The sequence below is a fragment of the Orycteropus afer genome, unplaced genomic scaffold (genome assembly GCF_000298275.1).
Source record: "Orycteropus afer afer isolate SDZICR_OR568_19922 unplaced genomic scaffold, OryAfe1.0 scaffold00020, whole genome shotgun sequence".
NCBI classification, from domain to species: Eukaryota; Metazoa; Chordata; class Mammalia; order Tubulidentata; family Orycteropodidae; genus Orycteropus; species Orycteropus afer.
In genome coordinates, this window is record NW_006921607.1 from 17,996,026 (window position 1) to 18,002,409 (window position 6,384).

Consider the following 6,384-nt stretch of genomic DNA (forward strand, 5'->3'; position numbering starts at 1 on the left):
CACTGGGAAGAGGTAACTATGGGGAGGAAGTGGGAGGGAAGCTGTTGCATTGTGGTAAACTATGGTCAATTTAATGCAACAAAGTATATATGAACTGCTTATGGAAAACAAATTTGCTCTGTAAATCTTCACCCAAATCATCATCATCATAATAATAATATACACATAACAAATTATGGATGGCATTGCAAAGAATGGGAATTCCAGGACACTTAATTGTGCTCATGAGTAACCTGTACATAGACCAACAGGTAGTTGTTCAAACAAGGGAATATTGCGTGGTTTAAAATCAGGAGAGGTGTGTCAGGGTTGTATCCTTTCACCACATTTATTCAACCTGTATGCTGAGTAAATAATCTAAGAAGCTGGACTATATGAAGAGGAACACAGCATCAGGATTGGAGGAAGACTCATTAACCCATGATACACACATGACACAACCTTGCTTGCTGAAAGTGGAGGACTTGATGCACTAACTGATGAAGAACAGATACTACAGTCTTCAGTATGGATTGCACCTCAACATAAAGAAAACAAAAATCCTGACAACTGGACGAATAAGCATTACGATAAATGGAGAAAAACTTGAAGTTGTCAGGGATTTCATTTTCCTTGGTTCCACAATCAATGTCCATGGAAGCAGCTGTCAAGAAATCAGGTAATGTGCTGTACTGGACAAATCTGCTGCAAAAGAACTCTTTCTTTAAAAGGTTGAAGATCAAAGATGTCACTTTGAAGACTAAAGTATGCCTGATCCAAGTCATGGTATTTTCAATAGCCTCATATGCATGTGAAAGTTGGACAATGAATAAGAAAGACTAAACAAGAGTTTGTGATGTTGGTGAAGGATATTGAAAATACCATGGCCTACCAGAAGAACAAGCAAATCTGTCTTAGAAGAAGTACATTTCTTAGAAGCAAGAATGGTCAGACTTTGTCTTACATACTTGGGTCATGTTGTCAGAAGAGATCATTCCCTGGAGAAGAATATCATGCTTGGTAAATTAGAGGGTAAGCTAAAAGTGGAAGACCCTCAACAAGATGTATTGACACAGAGGCTTTAACCATGGGCTCAACATAGCAAATATTGTGAGAATGGTGCAAGACCAGGCAGTGTTTTGTTCTGTTGTAATAGGGTCCTTATGAGTTGGTATCAACTTGACAGCACCTAACAATGTGCCAGACATTGTATAGGGTGCTAGGGATGCTGAGATACACATTCACAGTTCTTGCCTTCAAGAGATGAAGAGCTTAGTGGAAAGTCAGTCAGAGTAAACAGAAATATGAGTAAATGTTTACTTTCCTAAGTGCTCTGATAGCAGGATGAAGAAGGCACTTTGAGGATTGCTATGGTTAGCATGTGGTCTGCTATAAGGAGCATAAAACCCAACTCAAATTGGTTTAAGTAGGGGGTATTGCTTCCCATAAATGCTGTCTTATAACAAAGTTTTATTTTCTTCTCTGTATTCAGGAAGAGGATCTACAGCCTAAACTTCTCTCTTTCTTACAGAACCCCTAATACCCATGCACCAATACTTCTGGGTTTTGGGGTGTTTTTTTTTTTTCTACCAAGTTCAGTAACGTTACAACCTTGATGATCTCTTTCCTAAGGTGTAAGAGACAGCTGATTAGCTGATTAACCAACCAGAGTCCTCTCCAGTACCCTTCATCCTTCTTCAACCAATCCCGTATTTTATAACTTCTGTTAAAAATGCCCCCCTTTCTGTTATCAACTTGGGAAATCCTACTTCTGTAGTAATACTGCCTCAGAAACCCAAGGGGGGGTCGCTATGAGTCAGGGCCAACTCAACGGCACATAACAACAACAACAAAATCATTTATGATGCCTTGAGTTTTAAATTATTAAAAAAAAAAAAAAAAAACCCTACTCAAGTTGTTAATCAGTATAATCGCATTTCCAGGCCATGGTGATTTGTTCAGGGCTGGACACGTGGTCCCATTTGGAGCAACGGAATGTGAAGAGATTTTTTTTTATTGTTATTGTTATTTTTTATTTACTATAAAGATGTTATATTAATGAATAATGGTCTTGATGCAGGGATATATGGTTTAGTTTAGCAGCTCAACAGTGTTATTGTTTCTATCTCTCTTCTTTTTACTGTGGGGTCAGCTTCATCATAGGCAGGTTGCACTTCATTGTGACAAGATGGCCATCAACAACTGCGAAAGTTCCATGCTTCCTCGGGCCCCGTCAAGAGTGAGAAGGAATTTGCTACCAAAAGCACTCTGAGAAGAATGAGAAAGGGCAAATCCAGAAATCAAAAGAAGAAAACAAATCGATTGCCACTGCATTGTTTCTGACTTATGGAGATTCCGTGTGTCCCAGAGCAGAACTGAGCTCCATAGGGTTTTCAAGGCTGGGGCTTCTCAGAAGCATCACTAGGCCTGTCTTCCAAGGAATCTCTGGATGGGTTTGAACAGACAACCTTTTTGTCAATCGTTTTCACCAGCCAGGACTCCTGTACAATTCCAGAAACCCCTAGAAAACATCTCTTCACATCATTCCATTGCTCCAAATGGGATCACTTGTCCAGCCCTGAACAAATCACCATGGCCTGGAAATGTGATTATACTGATTAACACAGCCCTTCAGCATGGGCAAGGATGGACATAGCTGGCTTCTCACAAAGCACATGGATTTGGATAGGAGAGATGTTTATATCTGAATATAAATTAGTCTTTTTATTATTTTGTTTTTTACAAAACTGGGTGTTGGAGAGACAACCACAATATCTACTACAATGATGATAATCATGATGATGACAGCAAACATTTACCCAATACTTGTCTGCATAAAGAAGCCCTGATGGTGAAGTGGTTAAAGCACTTGACTGCTAACCAAAAGGTCAGTGGTTCCAACCCACCAGACACTCCACAGCAGAAAGATGATGAGGCAGTCTGCTTCCATAATATTTACAGCCTTGAAAACCCTATGGGGCAGTTCTACTCTGTCCTATAGGGTCACTATGAGTCAAAATTGACCTGATGGCAGTGAGTTTTTGGGTTTTCTCTGCATAAGACCTCATGCAAAGAACTAACGACCACTTGAATGGATACATGTCTACCTAGAGTGTGTCCCCAAGAAATCCAGCCAGGGGAGCATAAGACTAACCCTTTTGCAAAGCTTCATCTGAAAAATAAACCTGACTAGGATCAGTTGACTCTCCTTTCCTCCCCACTTCCCCCATCTCTGAGAACCCTTATTTCACTGTTTTGTTTGCTTTATGCCTGGGGCAAACATAATTAGCAAATTTCGGCAAAATCCTGAAAGGACCCCAAAGATTTTTTACTCAAACTTAAACCATTTGTTTTAATGAACCCAGCATATCACCTCCTGACCTTGGAGCTCAATTAATTTTATGCAGAAGAAGTGAGGGGTGCCTTTGACCCCTGTTGTTGGAAACATTCCCATAAAAAGGTAATCGCCTCCCTTAGCAGGAGTCTAAAGTGAAAACTGGCTGTAAGGACTCTATAAACCTGGCACAAACAGTAGGGGAGCTGGGTTTTCTGAAACAACTGGGAATGAAATGGAAAACAGGTCTCATCAGAGCCAGAGTGGCCTTCTTGGGTCCAGAGTTGTCAATGCATCATTAGGCTTTTCAAGGAAACCATAGGAAGAGAGGGTTGTCCTGGGACTACTCCCATCACCATCCTCCTTCAATTGGCTAACTCCTCTTCATCTTTCAGTACTCACTTTGGCTGTCTCTCCTCTCAGGAAATCATATGGGATATTCCTCCAGTTTACAGATTAGGTAGGCTCCTGTACTAGGCTTTGCCACACCCATAACCCTTTGTCTTTCTCACCATGCGCTTAACCTACATTAGCAAAATAGCTTGCGTACTTGCCTTTCTGCCCCACTAGACTGCAGGTACCTTAAGGGTAAGAATAACATCTTTTTTACTGTCTACTATATCCTTAACATCTAATAACTATCTGGCACATATTACGGGTTCAGCAATTATTGTGGAAGAAAAGGAAGGAGAGAAGGAGGTAGACAAATGCCCAGAGGAAGAGTTTCTTATTGATCTTCATCCTAACGTCTTCTTGACATGAACTTGGAGCTGTTTCCAATCCTGCAAACCTTGATGGTAATGAGGTATTGTCTCCATCTGCCTTCAGATTCTAGAGGCTCCAGGGAGTGGCAGAAGAAGCCTGAAGGGGATGAGATAGTGCAATTTCAAAATTCAACTAGGAAAACCAGATGGTCTTCTCTTGGAAGTTTGCAGTGTGGGTGGGGACCTGCCTGCCACCTCCACCTGAATGAGCTCTTCCTCTCACCTTCCCTGCAAGTTGAGGCATTCAGGAGGAGTGTGTTTGATGCCAAACTCAGTTGGAGAAACACTGGCTTAAACAAAAGTAAAGGAGTTTCTTTACTGGACAATTTCTTAGAAGTTTAATATGCTGTGTGATGTGAATCTGCAAGATGGTGGTAGAGAATTCCTTTCTTTTCCAAACTTAATAAATAACTGAATACTTTTGGGGGAGCCCAAGTTATTGAATAATCATCCTACAGAATAGTAGCAATTCGAACAATTTGTACTGCAGAACCAATTTTGCGTCTTTTTCTCTTAGTATCCAATTTGTCTTGGGCTACACTCAGCTTTAGGGTCCCTGGATGGTGCAAACAGTAAAGTGCTCAACTAACAGCTGAAGAGTTGGCAGTTAGATCGCACCCAGAGGTGCCTCAGAAGACAAGCCTAGGGATCTGTTTCTCAAAGGTCACAATCTTGAAAGTCTTATGGAGCACAGTTCTACTCTGACACACATGGACTTGCCATGAGTTGGAATTGACTCAACAGCAACTAAAAACACCGACAAAAACATGCATGGCCTTATGGTGCATGACTGACATGCTGCCCATGCCACCTGATTCTCACCAAATAAATTTCATAACAACTGCACTCATCTACACCATTCAAGGAGGTGAGTCCATTGAATTCGGGGATATTGGAACAATGCATTTCTCTCATTGCAGACCAGTAAGAAAGAGTTGATAAAGTAGCACTGGAATTAAAATACCTGTCAGACAACATGTTCTCGAAATGTCTGTGATCAAGCCACTTGTCCAATAGTGTCTCTCAGTCTCTCTCAATCTCCTTACTCCCTTTTCGTATTGAAAAGGTGCTGCTGAGAAGTCCAACTGTCCATCAGTGGATTGCATTCCACAGGTCCTTTTGCACCCACTTAGGGCCAAGTTACTACTAAGTTGTGGAATGTGGGCAGAAGCTGTCTCTTCTACTTCCAGTCCCATCAAAACCCCACACTGTGTCCTCAGCCTCTCCCTCCACCAGTATGATAGCTGCATCTCAACATCCAAATGACCTTATGACTCACGAATTGCAGGCAGTGAAACCATTGTCAATATGTTCCTCAAAAACTGAGGAATTGAGGCCATATTCTGCCACCAATTAGACATTATGTGTGTAAGAAATATACTTTATTATGTTACACCACTGAGATTTTGGGTTTCATGCATCTTGGCACCTAGCAATACTTTAACTAGTACAGTGACCACACTGGTTTGACGGGCTTGGGCTCTACTCTGATACAAGCAACAGTTTTATCTCAAGATAAAAGAGATCTTAGGGCTTCAGCCTGGCCTCAGAGGTCAGACCCTAACCCTAACTTATTTAACTTATTCTCTCTTACTCTTAAGCCCAATCTTCTCAACATGTGTCTTCCTGGTGTGGCCAGCACTTGGTAGTCTCTGAACAGATAGTTACTATTCTCTACCCCAGATACATCCTTCCTTTTGAAATCTTCTCAGGAAGGTCTAGAGAGGCCTGTCCTTCAACTGTATAAATCCAAACTCATTATCCTCCCCCATTCCTAGTTCATCAATTTGTTCTTCCCCCTACTGTATTTAAGAGGGGCAAAAATGTCAATGGAACTAGCTGCTAACACAGCCAACCATGTTTAAGATAGAAGAAAACTAATCACTAGTTCGGTCCTCCTATTAACTTCTAAGCTTTCAATTAATTGACTTTTCTTTACTGAAATCCCATAGTCATAAGTAGTCTGTATATTAACATAACAGGTATGCTGGGTGGATAAGAGTATGCTGTGGACATGCAGTGGCATTTTTAATGAACTTGTCACTCATAAAATTATATTTTTTTTCTTAAAATCTTAAGCTTAGCTCGTGCATGTGTCTGAGATCATCTTGCACGTGTTAGAAGACTTGCTGATTCTGAAGACATGTTCTTCATTTTTTCCCCCTTTGTGTTGCAACTTGAGCTTCTTTTCATGTTTCCTTCTTTTGTGGATAGCTCTTAAATAATTAAAGCAGCTATTTAAAAAAAAAAAAAATCTAGTTTTACATACGCAAATTTAATTTTCAAAAAAAAAGAAAGTTTAATTTT